Source organism: Urocitellus parryii, chromosome 9, assembly GCF_045843805.1.
Source record: "Urocitellus parryii isolate mUroPar1 chromosome 9, mUroPar1.hap1, whole genome shotgun sequence".
NCBI classification, from domain to species: domain Eukaryota; kingdom Metazoa; phylum Chordata; class Mammalia; order Rodentia; family Sciuridae; genus Urocitellus; species Urocitellus parryii.
In genome coordinates, this window is record NC_135539.1 from 72,655,593 (window position 1) to 72,673,591 (window position 17,999).

At 33.6% G+C, this 17,999-nt stretch overlaps 1 protein-coding gene and 1 pseudogene across 1 annotated transcript in view; one reads left to right on the forward strand and one right to left on the reverse strand.

Annotated features, from left to right (window-relative positions):
• Positions 1-17,999, reverse strand: part of Taf3 (TATA-box binding protein associated factor 3) — a 168,550-nt gene that overhangs the window by 129,762 nt on the left and 20,789 nt on the right. The gene's annotated exons all lie outside the window — the stretch shown is intronic.
• Positions 10,673-11,916, forward strand: LOC113184908 (tripartite motif-containing protein 60-like; annotated as a pseudogene).

The window sequence follows — 17,999 nt, forward strand, 5'->3', positions numbered from 1 at the left end:
AAATAGTCAAAAGAAATGGTAAATATGATGAAAAGTGAAGAAGCCCCAACATATTGGTTAACAGAAGTTAAAGAAAGAAAGAAAGAAAGAAAGAAAGAAAGAAAGAAAGAAAGAAAGAAAGAAAGAAAGAGAAAAGAAAGCCAAGTAAAGATAACAACATAAAGAACAAATTCTAAGACAATACTTTTGTAAAGTTTTCTTGAAAAAAACTTTTAAACTACTTTTTAAAAGAGGACACAATGTACCTGAAAAATATCAACTCGGAACAACGAATACCAAGATATTCTGATAAAATCAGTAGACTTTTCAGAGAAAGTGGGGAAAATCATTTGAGCATGGAAAGAGTAAAAAGAACTGTGACTTACAAGGGAAAGAAAAAAATCTCCAAACAGACCCAACTAACAGCAATGAGTATTCTGGCACCCAGATGATGGTACTGAAATGTCAGTTCCCAAAAGAGAAGCTATTGACTGGAGTGTTCAGTTTCCACTAATGGCAGAGAACTTTACATCAGAGCAAGCCTTTCTCAAGATAACTAGGAACTCTGAATAAAATATGAAAAACAACTGGTTGAAGGTACTAGAAAGCAACAAAATGCATGTAAAACTGAAAGGGAGTCACAGCTTGGAAAAGGAATAATACTGGAGAATTTCCCATTTCTGTGGCTTTCTGACTGAAGGTAGGCCCTGGTCTGTGCTTTGCAAAATCACTAGAGCTCAAATAAAAACCTGTAGTTTTACTGTCTTGAGAAATCAGAGGCCAGAGTGTGGGAATTTATAGCTGAATCCTATGAACAACAGAGCCACAAAAGGGAGCCCAGAGTTTTTGCTTATAAATTCTGCCCAAATCTCAGACTGACCTTGGAACTATGTGCAGAACAGACTCCATGAGTTAAGCTAAGGATTAAAAAACTGCATAGTTTCCAAATGAGTTGAAAACATGCCTACACAAAAACCTGTACATGGATATTTGTAATAGATTTATTCATATTTGCCAAAACTTGAAAGAAACTAAAAAAGTTCTTCAAGAGGTGAATGGATAAATAAACTGTAGTACTTTAACACAACAGAATATTATTCTGTGCTAAAAAGAAATGAGCTTTTAAGCCATAGAAAGACAGAGAAATCCTAAACATAATTACTAAATATATCCTAAACATATACTGTATAAAAAGTTAATCTGAAAATGACATTCTGGAAAAGGTAAAACTATGGAGATAGTAAAAAGATCAATTGTGGTCAGCAATTTGGAGGGAGGGAAGGAGAGATGAATAGGCAGAGCACAAGAGAGTTTTCAGGGCAGCGCAACTATTCTGTATGATACTATAATAGTGAATATTCAACATTACACATTTGTCAAAATCCACAGAATATACAAGAATGAATCCTAATGTAGACTATAGACTCTGGGTAATAACAATGTGCCAGTGTAGATTCATCAAAGTTACACTCTAGTTTAGGATGCTGACAGTGGAAGAAAAACATATGGGAGCTCTCTTTACTTTTTGTTCTATTTTGTTGTGAACCAAAAACTGCTCTAAAAAACTGCTCTTAAAAACATGATGTCATATAAAAACAAAATATGAAATATGTATGGGTAAGTTTATAAATTATGTACAAGAGATGCACTGAAAACTACAAAACTCTGCTGAAATTATAGAAGATGTAAAGAAATGGAGAGATATACTATGTTCATTAATTGGAAAACTTAATATTGTTAAGACATCCATTCTCTCTAAATTAGTCTATAGATTTCATGCAATCCAATAAAAATTCCTTCAGACTTTCCTGAACAAATAGATATGCTAATTACATTCTACAATTTCATTTATATAAAATTCAACAAATGTAAGCCAATTTATGTTGACAAAAAACATGTCAGTGATTGCCTGGGTACAGAGCTGAAAAGGAGGGAAGAGGCATGAGGAAACTTTCTGGAATAATGGATATTCATTATTTTGACTATTTTAAGGGTTTCAGAAGTATGTCCATATGTGAAAAACTTTATCAAATTTTACACTTTAAGTATGTAGAGTTTACTGAACATCAATCAGACATCAATTAAGACTGAAAAATTGATAATAGTTCAAAACACACACACACACACACATGCAAATACATCCCCAAATCAAAACCTAAACAGATTTCAGCAGTTGCCCAATGTAAGAGATAATGATGAGTTTGTGCTGAGCAAAATTAACTTCCTGCTGAAACAAATAATATTCATTAGAGAAAAGTTAACAGAATCTATAGTCCCTACAAAATACCAATAAGAATGTCAAGAATATAATAAAAAAATTATTAGGCATAGAAAGAAACAGGAAAATCTGATCTGTATACCAGAAAAAAACAATCAAGACCAATACTAAAAATATTACAAGAAGCTATTATTACTACATTCAAAACATTAAAGAAAATAGCTTACTGGCAATTTCAGGAAAGAAATGGAATTATAAGAACAAATCTCATGGTAAAATAACCAAATAAAACAAGACTGAAAGTCAGTCTCTCTCTCTCTTTCTCTCTCTCATTTTTTTTCTGTAGTTGTAGATGGATAGAATGCCTTTAATTTTATTGGTTTATTTTTATGTGGTGCTGAGAATTGAACTCAGTGCCTCACACATGCCAGGCAAGTGCTCTGCCACTGGGCTATAACCCCAGGCCGGAAAAGTGTCTCTTTGTATAAAATGATCCCAATGTGTAAACCAAAAGTATAGGGATCACTTTCAGAGGGAGGAAGAGACTATAATTGTGATGGGGCAAAAAAACTAATAGATAATTTCTATTTCTCATTTTTAAAGATTAAAGATTATTTTCAAATTAGGTAGTTAGAAACTTTAAACTTAAAAATATCAGCAAGGTGGCCAGGCACAGTGGCACAATCCTTAATCCTAGTATGCAAGTACTGGGATTTTAAATTTTCAAGGGAAAACATTTTGTTATTAAAATGTCTTTAAAATTTCCTATGGCACCCCTGTGAGTTCACTGTGTCACGCAAGATAGACTCAACAAAAAGTTTTTTTTGAATGGTAAAACTAATCCACTGTGTGCTTACTCTTAAGTTATCAATTAGCTATATGAATTAAATCATATTTTAAAGATAATACAGTCATGTTTTTTAAACAAGTACTACCTTATGGGATCACCAATCCTTATTCACACAATTTTTTTAAATGTATTTTTCAAATAAAAATTCAAATATTTAAGGATTCATTTATTTTTTTCTTTTTTGGGTACCAGGGGCACTCAAACCATTGAGCCACATCCCCAGCCCTATTTTGTATTTTATTTAGAGACAGGGTCTCACCCAGTGATTAGTGCCTATCCATTGCTGAGGTTGGCTTTGAACTCTTGATCCTCTTGCCTCAGCCTCCCGAGCCACTGGGATTACAGGCATGTGCCATTGCAACCGATAAGAATTCATTTTTTGAAAACAAATTTCGGGCTGGGGATGTGGCTCAAGCGGTAGCGCGCTCGCCTGGCATGCGTGTGGCCCGGGTTCGATCCTCAGCACCACATACCAACAAAGATGTTGTGTCCGCCAATAACTAAAAAATAAATATTAAAAAAAAAAATTCTCTCTCTCTCCTCTCTCACTCTCTCTAAAAAAAAAAAAAAAAAAGAAAACAAATTTCAAAGAGTGAATTTCAAACTATTTAACTGCCATTGTAGCCATTTTTAGTATGAGATAAACTGAGATACACAAATCAAGGATGCTAAGACATTATGTATAATAAGTGTCATGAAATAAATTCTCTAGGAGCCATATGTTTAATCCACATTTAATGAGCACCTGCTAGACATTACATGTAAGTGCTAGGAATGAGAGAGAAAGGAAAAAAAAAAAGAAACAATAAATAAGATGGATAAGAGTACTTTCTCACAGGTTACATTCTAGTAGAGAGGGAAAACAAACTAAATGAGTAAATTAAAGTGCAGCCATAATGTACCATAGTGGGGAAAAGAATGAACACAATTAGCAAATGAATCCTTTTTTATTTCCTTGTCCCATTCTCAAATGGAGGATGATCCAAAGTGTTCTTTATTAAGGGCAAAGACGAGGAGGCAGGGATAAAAGAAGTGAGATCAGGTAAGTAAACAGTGGAAAATCCCATCTCCAACATGATTTCAGGAATTGGGGTTATTGGAATATGGGTCCTCACTAATCTCTAGCCCAATCTGAAATGGGCTAGCAAAAAAGTCCAAGTCAGATTATTTTGGAAATCAGTGCCGTCCTCTGGAACTTAGAACTCACATAGCAGGATTTGAAAACAGGATGTATATATATAGAACACCTTTTCAATAAGGTGTCCCAGAAAAGCATCAATGAGAAGATGACATATGAATAGAGACCTGAAGAAAGTGAAGAAGCAAGCAGTAAAGACACTGATGTCATCCTCATCAAGTCTCAGGCCCACTGACAAAGCTGATATCAAAGGCCATAAAACAGTGTCAAGTGCTGTATCTGTTTGAAATTTGATATCAGGTCTTCAAAATCAAGTAATGTCTGAAGACACTGTAGGTCACAGTTTTATTACAACAAGAGCATAAATTTTTGTGTGCTTATACTGGCCTTTAATATACTGTATTTGACATACCATACTTCTTATAACAAGAGGGCTAAAAGGGATTTGTCATTTATGGTTGGATAGCACTGTCAATGAAAACATAAAGGAGGGAAAAGGTTGAATTGTTTCTTTATAATATTAATAAGAGCAACTCATTTTAATGAATGTGGAAGGCAGAAGAAGGAATAGATTGTTTATTTCTCATTTCTTTCCCATTTGAGGGTGCTCAGTTTTCTACCTCGTACCCATTTTGAGGAGAACTGGGTTCAGATAAGTAGCAGAGTCAAGAGTATAATCTATGAGCATTTTCTCGTTTTTCTCATTGATAGGAAAAATGGTTTCTTGGATGAACAAAAATCAGAAACAGGACTAGAGACATAGCCAGTTGGTAGAGTGCTTGCCTTGCATGCACAAGTAGTTCCATAACTTCTCTTATTTTCTTCTACCGTTTTTTTTTTCTTGACCTTTCTTTAAATCCAGCACCACACACACACACAAAAAAAAAATCAGAAAACACACCAAAAAAGGAAAAACAACAACAACAACAACAAAAACCCTATCATGTACCAGTGGATCTGGAGATGATGATGATGGCAACATTAAAACAATTAATAGCCGCTGCTCTTGACATATCTGGACACTACTCTAAGTATATTGTTGTGTTTATGTATGTGTGAGCATGAATAAATTAAATTCCACAATAACCCTAAGGTAAGTTCTCATTAACAACTGATGCACTGAGATTCAAAATAAATAAGACCACAATTAATGAATTAAGACACTGCTCACCCATGACACAGCTAAGAACTTAGGAATCAATTTTAGATTTCTCTGCCTCCCAGGTCAGTAGAATAAGAAAGCCTGGAGTGTTCTAACTAATCAGTCAGACACAGAACTGGTGAAAAACTAAGAATATTTGAGAACAAATGACCCCTGTCAGTGATAACTATAGCCTCACTGACCTCTGGGATTATGTCATCTAGGAGGTTCCAAAGAATCAAATGCAAAAAAAAAAAAAAAAAAAAAAAAGAAATATAAAATAAGGCAAAACAGCCAGAACCCAAATCCATATAATACAAAATTACTAAAAAATCACTTGCAATATCGCTCATTTATTTGATTTATAAATAAGTAGCTTTAGAATAAAGATTAAAATTTTATTATTCTCCTATCAAAATTCTTTGAGAAAAATCAGCGAGCAACCTCTAACAACCAGGCCAATTATTACTTTGAAAAAGTAGTTCTTTCACTATCAGATATAAAGGAAAATAATATGATTTCATGTCCCTATCTGTAACAGAACAGAGCTCAAGCATTAATATGCTATGAAGTAATTCAAACCTATTTGTAATCTGTCAACCCCATAAATTCTCAAATTCCACTTTCCTACTCCTATCTCCCCCAAATAATTCCATTGACAGATAAAGTTTCTGAGAAATCCCTAAGGTTTGTAATTAAATATATATATACACATTACATATATATACACATATACATATATAGATAGATAGATATAGATATATGTACATATATATGTATGTGTACACACATACACACACACATACATATTTCAGAAACTCTGAAATGACTGTGAGGTATGATATAACTGAAAATTATTTTTCCCCCAGTGAATATAGAGAGCTAAGAGTAGTTCCATAACTTCTCTTATTTTCTTCTCCCTTTTTCTTTTTTGACCTTAACAAAAACATCACTTAAGATACTGAGGTAAATAATCATGTAGAAAAGCTAAAAGAAAGCTAAGAGCTTTTTTAGATATTTATATCCGTGTGAAAGAAAAAAGTCATTATTTCCCTCAAATCAAAATACAATTACCCTTTCACGAAAAAACTCACAAATAGGATGAAGAATTCAAGCAACATAAAATCAAAATGCCTTTTAAAACCTTAGAACCAGTCTGAGTAGAGTCCTGTGACAGTCCACCAAATAATACACTATCCGTGTCTACTTTAATGTTCCAAAGACTTGCTGGCACCAACTCTCACTCTCTGGGAATACCCATTGCTATTCTACAGGCATCCTGCCAACTTCTCCTCCAATTCCAGAGAACTTTCTCTGGGACAAATCATCTGAGGGAGCAGTGGTAAGAAACAGCTCTAACTTGCTAATAGTATAAAAACCATGTACCTGTGATAGGAAAGACAAACTTTCAGAAAGAAAATTTGTTTAAGATCCTGCATTTTACTTCAGTTATCATTGTTTTATTCCTCCCTCTTCCTTCATTTTAGGCATCAGCATGATCATCAAGTTATATCACCTTAGAAACAAGTGCCTACTTGTACTAATTGTTACTCAAACAAAAAGAAGTGTTTTGATTCCTTTAAGAAGTAAATTCAAAAGAAATTTCAGAACATTAGCTAGGGAATTTATAGTCCCCAAGGTACTCTTTGGGGTTAAAACTAAAACATCATTATCACAGAGAGAAAAAAAAATCACCATTAATTCCTTGGTTTTTGTGCTCTTAGTCATGAATAGGTGTTCCTCCAAAAACTAATCTGAAATTGGGAGATAACTGTTTTATAGAAGAACCCATCATTTCACGAAGGACTCAGGGCAAGTTTAAGTAGAGAGCATCTGTCTTCACTTTTAAGTTCTATTTTTAAAATTTTGAGTAGTATCAACTTTTCCAGATCCACATCTACTGCAAACAGTGAGATCCACCCATGGTGTGCTAGAGTAGGTAAATAGTTTAAAATTACATTTAAAATTAAATCATATAAACTCAAAATTCAGTTACATTGAAAACAAAATAAAACTCACCACTCTTAAGCATGTTATTCTGCGACTACTCCCATCTTGTATGATGGAAGCACTGTACACATTGTAAGCTACATTTCTCTTCCAATACCACATTCACTGGCATCCCATTGAGGACTTGAAATTGCCCATGGTGACAGTATGTACATGGAAATCAACATATGCTACAAAACACAGAATGTCCTACTGTTGTATTGATTATCAAGATGTAAGAAAGTCATGGAGAAAATGTTGAAAATTCAGATTAAAGTGTACCGTGTATGTAGCCAATCCATGTGAATAGCAAAAAACAAAAAAACAAACCTGAGGAACTATAAAGACTACAATCCAACTCGGAAAAAAACAACAAAAAACTCACTCTTCATTCCCAAATGAAGTTTCAACCTATGTCTGTTGTTTCACTTTTTGTCTTCCTCATTGATATAAAGGAAAATATCAACCAACATTCAAGTTGGAACTACACTTTTTCAGTTATAACACTGGTTTCATTACAGATATGAGAATTCAATAAAAATTAACAAAAACATTCTTTAAGAATGTTTAAATTTGTGTATCTTCTTGTACCTGGCATAAGAGTGGGCACAAAGGATTTGTTTGCAGGGGGCACATGTTTCCCTCCAATTATCTTCTGGAGGCAGTTTAGAGACTACTGCATACAAAATCAATAACAAACTTAAATATAAACTCTACAAATGTTTCTAAATATACATTGGTAAGAATTTCTGTGCCACACTAACTACTCCTGATAAGCCTCAGATACATTTTCCCTATAAACCTGATGGTTCTTGCTTTTACTTAATTTCCATATCCCTCATTCAAAGGGCAGAGTGATTTTAGTAATGAAATCAGTTACTGGCTCCTTTTGCTAGAGCAGTTCAACTGGATCAAGCAGTGTGCTGGTAAATGTAAACGCTAAAATAATGCTTTCAGACTGGGATATGTGTGTATGTTTCAGTTTTATAGATATGAAGCATGTATAGAACATAATTTAAAATAATACATAGTATTACTTATTATAAATTCCATAAAACCATTTAATTTTTACAAAATGTTTTCATTGATATTTGCCAAACTTATATGTTAGTTGCCAAACTATGTTTGTAACTGTTAAACGAATGTAGTTCTGACATGAATGTCAGTTTAGACCAGAGGACAGCAAACTAAATAAGGACTGGATGATAAATATCTTAGGCTTGTGACATATACAGTCTATGTCACATCTACTCATCTCTGCCAATGCAGCATCAAAGCAGCTGTAGACACCATGTAAATAAATGTACAGAGTGAGGTTCCAATTAAATTTTATTAACAGAATCAGGCTGCTGGACAGGCACAGTCTGCTGACCTCTGGTTTACTCCACAGCAAAACAAGGAAGATGTATGTCAGAATTTTGCTTGTCAATTATGTAAACTGTTTCTTTGTTTAATTGTGTAACAGTTTTAAAGTACTGGAAGAATATGTTATCATTTTTGATACTACTTACTATGAAGTAGCTAAAGACTCTATACATTTTGAAGTTTAATACACATTTTCAACATTACTTTCTAAATCTAGAAAATCAATAAAACAATAAATCAAGCTATTTGATTTTAATACAACTTATTTGATTGTAAGTTCATATGATTTAATTTTTAATAAGGGCTGTGTTTCACAACCAGTTCACAAACTTCTTGCATATTTAACAATATTTAGCAGTCAGCTCTCACAAACGGAGCTAACTCCAGCAAGCCACTGGACGCTAAAGATGGGACAATGTGAACATCAGTGGATGGGTGTCACTGGACCAGCAGTCATCAAATTTGTTTAAACCAATGGTTCATAACAATACTTCAAAAAAATACACAAGTAATTGGTCACTATTAGACAAAGCTACGAAGCCAACTCATTATTTTAAAAATTGCTGAATGAGAGGGAAAGAGAGAAAAATCAACCACTCCCATTGTGTGGATACTACTATTTGGATTCTAATTCAAACAAACAGTAAAAAATAAACCAATTTCTGATATTTCTGAGAAAAGTAAAAATTTGAAAAAGGTCTCATTATCTCATGATATTAAAGGATTATTAATTTAAAGGTATGATAATACTATTGTAATCATGCCAAAAATAGTTTTTGATCTTTCAGAGAGAGATACATTTATGATGAAATAATACGATATTGGAGAGTTCCTTAAGATAGTAGGAAAGAAGAAGCAGTAAATGGGAGTCTTGATGAAATAAAACTGACCATGAACAGATATTGTTGAAGCTGGGTGACAGACATGAACGTTAATTATTCTAGTCCATTTACTTTTTTGTGTTGAACTTTTTCTATAATAGAAAATGCTTTGAAATATTAAAATGATTCTATCCATTTAACTGACAGTAAAAGTCAAACTCCTACTGCAGGCCTCCAGTAAGGATCTCTGATATATCTCCTGACCCCTCCTCTAACACTGCCTTCACCACCATCCTGCTCCAGTCACACTGACCCCAAGCAGTCCCGCAAACTCCCTCGCCATGTGCTCTCCTGTGGGCCTTGCACTGGCCATCTACCTGCTTTAAGTGCTCTTTCCCCAGGCATCCTACCCTTATCTCCTTTAAGTCTGTTCAAATGCCCTTTTCACAATATTTCCCTGACCATTATATTTTTAATTGTATTTTTCTTCTCCACATCCAGCATTTTCATTTCCCCATATAAGGCTCTACATTTTTTTCATAGCACTTATGCCCTTTCAAAAACACTAGGTGAGAGTGGGCGGGTGCTCTTGAGTGCCTCACAGTGTTGGTGGAGAGCTGTTGTTCTACCTAATCCAGTTAAGGAAAGTTTTACCAAAGGGAGGGAACAGAATACATGTGGAGCATTTTGAAATAGGATCTGAAGGCTGTACATTGTTATGAATCGAATCCTTGGCCTCACAGATGCCAGTCCAATGCTGCATCACTGAGCTACATCTCCAGCCCTACACTGTATCCCTTTAAGGTCATCAGTTTTCCCCATCATTTGTTATGGTGGCATTCTTAGATCTCTACATTGTAAAGGAATGATTAATCCATTAGGTCGGTGGCTGCTTTCTTAAAGAAAGTCATAAAACTTAAGTGCAGATGGGCTAATCTGTTATAGAGCTATAAGCTGTGAATTCTTCTTATCCTCTGAGCTAGGTGCAGAGGTCTAAACAAGACCTTAAGTAACATCTACCAACAAGCTAGGCCAGTGAAACCTACATCTAGTCTGTGTGCATGGACTTGGAGGGCTATCTACTTTCATACTTCACATTTAGACCTGAGCTCTAGGGAGGCAGGTTTATGAAGGGAGTGTTACCTTGTGCACCACCTTTACTCTTAGCTCAATGGAGTTTGTGACCACCCTGGCAGACCTCCAGGGAGAGTGCAGTTGTCCCATCTGTCTGTATTACTTGAAAGACCCAGTGACCATTAACTGTGGGCATAATTTCTGTTTTGACTACCTCAATCTGTCCTGGAAGGATCTAAAGGATTCCTTTCCCTACCCTGTCTACCAATTTTGGTTTCCACAAAGCAAGTTCAGGAGGAAGCCCCAGCTCTATAATTGGACTGAAATTGCTAAACTACTCCAGATCAGGAAGAGCAAGAGGAAGAGCAAGAGGAAGAGACAAGAAGAAAATGCTATATATGAGAAATACAATTAATTTCAGATCCTTTTCTGCATGAAGGATCTACTGATTTTATGTATTCAGTGCAGTTTCTCTGCTGAAAATCATAGGTCCTACATTTTGCCCATTAAGAAAGCTGCCACCTACCACAGAAGAATTCTAGAATCTAGCATTCAGCCATTGAAGAATAATGTGAAACGAGTTGAAAAAGTGCTAATTCTGAAAGGCAGGAAATTCCTTGAGCTGAGAAAGAGGGTAGAATATAGAAAAGAAATAAATTCTGAATTTGAGCAAATTAGATTGTTTTTCAGAATGAGCAAGAGGCTCTGCTTAAGCAGATACAAGATGAAGAGTTGAACATTTCATCAAAACTTAATGAAAACCTTGTAACTTTTTCAGGTCATGCTTCCACATTAAAAAACACTCAATGAAGGAAATAGAGAGCAAGTGTGTGCAGTCAAACCTGGCATTACTGAAGCATGTTAAGAGTATACGCCAGAGATATCGAAACCTAAAATTCCCTGAACTTTCTTCATGTGGGTTAAAGAAATATGGTTTCCGTCTTCCTCCACAGTATTCTGGTATACATTACTAGGAGATAGACGTAGGGAACAAACCTCAGTGGACATTGGGTATGTGTCAAGACTAACTTCCTAGGAACTAGAGGAATCGGCCATCAGTCCTAAGTGGCTTCTCGACAATGGGGCGATATATTGAGAGTGGTTATGTTGTGTTTGGTCCTAAAAAACCCCCTGCTTCTGCCAGTACCAAAATTCAGTAAGTTTGGCATTTTTTTGGGGGAAGGGAGGATTGAATTGGATGAGATTTCCTTTTATAATGTGGATGACAGGTCTCTCCTGTATAGTTTCAGTGATTCTTCTACCAAAACCAGGTGGCCTTACTTCTATGTTGGAACAGATTCTGAACCTCTAAAAATCTTACCAGGGGATGATGAAAGATAAAGAACCTGGTAAATTATTATTTTTAGTTTTCAGGGCTAATAGTAAATTTAATCCCATTTCTAGAATCTTTTTGAGCTTTACTACTGAAAACCAGAATAGATTTTTCTCCCTTATTTTCAGCAACTATAAAAAAACAAGATAGTAATACAATTTCATAGATGTTCTGAATAGCAGTTGTCTAGTTCCTTGAATTCTAATTTTAAATATTTGAGAATTAACATGTATAATAAAATATTTTGTTTAAAAAAAACACCATGCAATTTATTTGTTGTTTATTATTTCCTGTCTGTTCCACCCCCTAAAGTGTAAACACAGCAGAGATTTTTGTCTGTCTTGTTCACACATACATCTTCTATGTTCACAAAAGTACTTGGTCCATACAACCAGAAAACAATATAGATACCATTTATTTTGCTATTATAATGAAATAACCTGACAGAGGCTAATTTTATAAAGAAAAGCAGTTTATTTAGCTCACAATACTAGAGGTTCAAAGTCCAAGATTTGGTGGAGAGTGGAAGTAGGGGCATTGGTTCAGCCTCTAGTGAGATCCTTAATGGCATCTGGTATCACAAGGGTGGGAGCATGTGTGGGAGGAAGAGATTACATCTTGAAACAGGAAGCCAGAGAGAGATTCAGTGGCCAGGCTCACTCATAACAACTCACTCTCACAAGAGCTCAGGAGTCCCATGAGAGGTACCTTGATCCCTTTTGAGGGCAGTGACCCCAATGACCTAAGGACCTCCCACTAGGCCTCATCTCCGAAAGTCTCACCAACTCTCCCACATCACCACAGTGGAACCAACTTCCAACACATGAACCTTTATGGGACGTATTCTAAACATACCCTAATCATAGAATACCATAAAAAAATATGTGCAAACTACCATAACAACAGAGAGGACTCTAAAACTAACTTAGAAGTCTGGGGAAATTAGAAAATAAATCTAAAACCCTAGAGATAAATTTGTTTTCAATACTAGGATATGTATTGCAAGGCTGATATTTTACATAGTATTAGTGTTTAACTTTATATATGGTATGGATTTTGCCTACTACATAAGATTTTCCCAAATTGACAGCATGAATTATCTCATCAATCCCAGAATAAACTGAATGCAGCATTTTCTCAATTATGAGAGATCAATGAAAAAGAGTAGTAACCATCCAATTTATTTCTTAATTAAAATGTAGTAAAGATTTAATTTATAGGTACATCACTGAAAATAGAAACTACAGCTAACTTTCACAGATGTTGGCTGAGCAATTTACTATGGCCCAGAGAGAGAGAGAGAATATATCAGAAATTGGAGATCCACATTTGAAAAAAAGTCTATAGTTTGCCACTCAATGGATTTTGACCATTTTTAATAAATAACATGGTCTCTTCCATTTTTATACAAGAAATTTTCATAACCCCCCAATAATTGTTAAATTTTGGTATATACTAATTTGCAAAATACATAGCAACAGCAAAAAGTCATGACTAAGCAATACTGAATGAAACTGTATTTTATGAACCACAACTGTTGTATATATTTAAAATATAGTTATGTGTATATGTTTTTTTAAAACATGGTCTATAGACATTCTATGAAATAACCCTGATCTTTTAAAACATCCAAGGCCTATCTATAGGATTAAACAAGTGGCATAATGTAGCCCAAATTTCTTTTCTGGATCTCTGAATCTTCAGGATATTGCCTTGTTAATGGAATTTCACTTTTCCTGAGTTACTAAAATTTAACCTTAAAAGTTATCATCCAGTGGAGCAAGGTGGTTTGTGCCTAGAGTCTCAGCCAAGTGTTTGAGACCAGCCTGGGCTATGCAGTGAGACCCCATCTCAACAATTAATCAATGAATCAAACCCCCCTCATCTTATTTTGCTAATCTATAAAATAAACATAACAACAGCAGTTACTTTCTGTGGTTATTATGAAGATTAAATCAGCTAATATGTGCAAAGCCCTTAGATCAGGATGTGGTACCTAGGCTGTTGTAGGTACTAAGGGGCTGCTTTAGATACTAAGTTTCATCAAATCCAGAATTTTGCCTCTGATCCCTCAAAGTATGATCTAAATTCACCACATTTTATTTTCTTTTGTTACCAAAACTTAGAAAGACAAAGTTGAAAAAGGAAAATGTCAAAACAATCTCGCCATAAAACAACGTTTGTCAAACTCTAAACAAATGTTTACTAGCAGGCTGCACTGACACAACAGGTTAAATACCACTCTTGAAGGCTTCACAAACCTGCAGTATTTACAAATAGAGTTATGATATGCATCATATAGATATGTAAAGGAACAATTTTATGCCACTCACTTCATTTTTCCAAAGCACTTTTCTTAATAGTACACAAACAGTTCTAGCTATCCTCTCCTTCCCAAAAAAGTCAGCTTTAATAAAAACTAATGCACTAACTACTTCATTTGAAGTTGAACCTTATGAAATCCTTTAAATGCAAAACTAAGTCCATCCCTGTTTCATATTTAATTTGCAACAGGATATCTGGCAGCTGTCAAGGGAACTGGAAAGGGCTGTTAGCTGATGACTGGATGCCTGCTGAGATGGGCTCCACACACAGGTAATACTCAATTGTAGACAAAATCTTCTGACCTACCTCTCACTCTCCTTTAAAGTTAATCTGAACACAGTGTACATGAAAGGAAATGAAAAATGGGTTTTTCTTCTTTACCATGGCACTGGGACTTCCTGAGTTATTCATTCCGCTGCTGATTGGTCCACAACTACTATTTCTTTCTAACTATTCCCAATTGTATCTGTCAGCCACAATTAGGGTTGTACACTCAAGGAAGGTGTTAAAATGTAATAATGCCATTAGATCTGACAAATATTTTTTTTTTACCTTAACACTCAGTATATCAGGAAGAATTGCCATTAACATTTAACAAATAACACTGAAATCTTTATATTTTAAAGTCGTTTTATGCATAATTTATAGAAGTATGAGTGAAGACAATTTTATTAGAAATTTAAATATGAACTTAAATATACCAAATCCTTTAAATCTTAGTATTTTAAAATACTATCATATTTCCTTCCAAAAGAGAAATGATTTAGGTTCTTATCACAAACTTATTACTACATGATGAAGACTTTCCTAGTAAATGACTGACTACATGAGACTGATATGTCTTCTTTGCTTTTAGAATATATCAAGTCTAAATTAAAATAAAAAAATCATTCAGGTTGTTGTCATCTGAAGATCCACAGTGTAGAGTTTCACTTATATGATCAATTTCTTCTCTGTCATCATTAAATATTAGAATCTTTACATTTATTTTGACTTTTTAAACAACACTGAGCATATCAATTTTTCTCTTTTCCAATAGTGTCAAAAGAACTAACATTTAACATAAAACTAAAATTTAAAATACTAAAACTTTCAATTGTATTCAAGTGAAAACTAAAAGTAGACTAAAAAGATGATATTCTGATCCTTTTTAAAATATTCTGAGCCCCAAAATAATAAAAATGAAGGATAATAATTTATATCACTATTGGATCATCTTTCTCTGGAAAATTTAACCATTTCTTCAACTTCTTACCATTTGAGTTTTTTAAGCATAACTGGGACTAATCATTAAACAATAAAACAATTCTATGATGGGAAAATAGCAAAATATTTTAAGATGCAAGAAAATACATTCTCCCAAATCCAATTATATATTAGGTTAATACCTAATATCATAGCCTAGTGGACATATGGTAATGACAAGACAAAATGAGTTTTATTCAGTATTGTAAATAGTAAACTTCTCTTTTTTGATAGCTTCCAAGGAAGAATAAAAATGATGAAATGTTCATCTTTTCAAATAGTCAAAAAAAAAAAAAATTAGAGTCAATGGATCCTAATAGTGCATCAAGGGTTAAAAACACTTTTTCTCAAATTATGTTAAATGTTAGTGCCAAAAGAACTAAAAGTAAAAAATGGGAATAGAACATCTATTAAATTAGACACATTATTTCAAGAGCAAAGATGGAATAAAATAGGTATTCTATATTACTAATGGTAACATAATAAAATACTTTAAAAGGAATTTACCAAAAATTACTTTTGAAAACATCATACTTTTAAACTTAGTATTCAAACTTTTTCAATAAATCATAAGAATTCACAATATTGAGAATGCTATGTGAATAAAAATACTTACTGTATTGGTACTTGAATAAATTAAAAATTAGAGGAGATCTAAATATTTAATACTTAGGGATAGCCTACCATAAAGTCATTTGAAATGATAGTTATAAAAATTATACAGCAACATGGAATAAATTCTTCACCTCAGATGAGATCTCTCAGTCTTTATATCTAAATGTCTAGCCAGGTGCAGTGGTGCACACCTGTAACCCCAGCTACTAGGGAGGTTGAGGTAGGTCAACTGTTTGAGCCCCGAGTTCAAGACCAGCTTGAACAATATAGACCTCGTCTCAAAAAAAAAAAAAAAAAATTAACAGCTTACTCCTATAAGTATACATTCATAGATATTCACTTAGCATTCTGACAGATATCTAACAAGTTTGCATAACTTCATAATGCCAATCTCCCGAATGTATTCTTGCTTCTGCACACCCTATCATAATTGAGAGAACTACCCAAACCAAATCATTTCCGTTCATTTGATACATTTCCTGTTTACCCCTAAACTTAATTCTGTCTAGCAAAAAGAAATGAGTTAATGGCTGGAGTGAGTTAATCAAATGAAACAGTACATAAAATTATATACTGTAATTATTCTATGCTACAATAGGTACTAAGCACACACATGAAATATACACATACAAACACAAAGACTTAGAGGACTACATCAAAATAGTATCAGAGGTTATATTCCACTGGGAATATTTTTGTAGTTCCCACATTTCAAGTACAAACTTTAAAATAAAAACAACCCTCCAAATGTTTAATCTAAACTAGTAAAAAAATTATACTTTGAAATTAATTCCAGTGGGATTTCTAGGATACCAGTATAATCACACATTCATTATGGCATTGTAAACTGATACAATTCTTTTGGAAAGCAATGTGTAATATGTGTCAAAAAACATAAATGTGTTTATACCTCTGACCTAAAAACTCCTGGGAATTTATCGTAAGGAAATAAAATAAAAGAAAAACAGGCACAAGGATATCTGATGATGCTATACTACTTTAAAATAATAAAAAATGCTAACAATACGAGAATAGCTTAGTAAATTATGGTATATTCTTTTTTAAAAAAATAGGAAATAAAATACACAGGAACTGGGAAACACCATAACAAATATGTTTTTGATAAAGAACATAATGTGAATACAAAGAACAAAACTACAAATCGGATTAATTGGTTCGACTAGCCAAATATTCTATTCATACCAGAAAAAGAGATGGATACACTAAAAATAAGGAAAGCTGCTGTGTTAGAATAAGGGAACTGTGTTAATTTCTAAAGTATCTTCTGATGTTGAAAATCAAAACATGGAAGCAAAGTAGATAATAATGGATAATAATTTCAAATTTTGAAAAGAACATCTAGAATTTCAGAAAGGATGATATTAGGCCTTTGCTGAAAGGAATTCTGTTCTACATATAAAAGTCTCCTTAAGGCAAATAAATATTAAGCATGTTCATATGTAATCATCCTAAGGAAGTTCCACAAAAGCCAATTATAGACAAAATTGTCATTACCCTTTCTAAAACTAGCCATGATTGATTTTTAAGTTGTATGTTTTTTCTCAAAAAAATTGAAAAGATTCTTTGGCATTTAATTGGATATTCACTAACACTTAACAAAGGAAAGAGTGCCACCTACTGAATTATAATCTCTTTTCAAGTAAAAAAGAAATTGATTTTCTTATTCATACTACAGAATTTTAAGTTTCTACCAAGAATAAAGTACATGATAATAAAATATTGCTAACAACAGAAGAGTGCATTTAAATGTTACATTCTGAGTACATAACATTTAAAAGAAATAAATTGTAAATTGAAACTAAATCTGACTATAAGAAAAATTATCAATTCATGTGCGTTAATTATGCACATGGCACTGTAATAAGCACAAAATATCATCAATTAA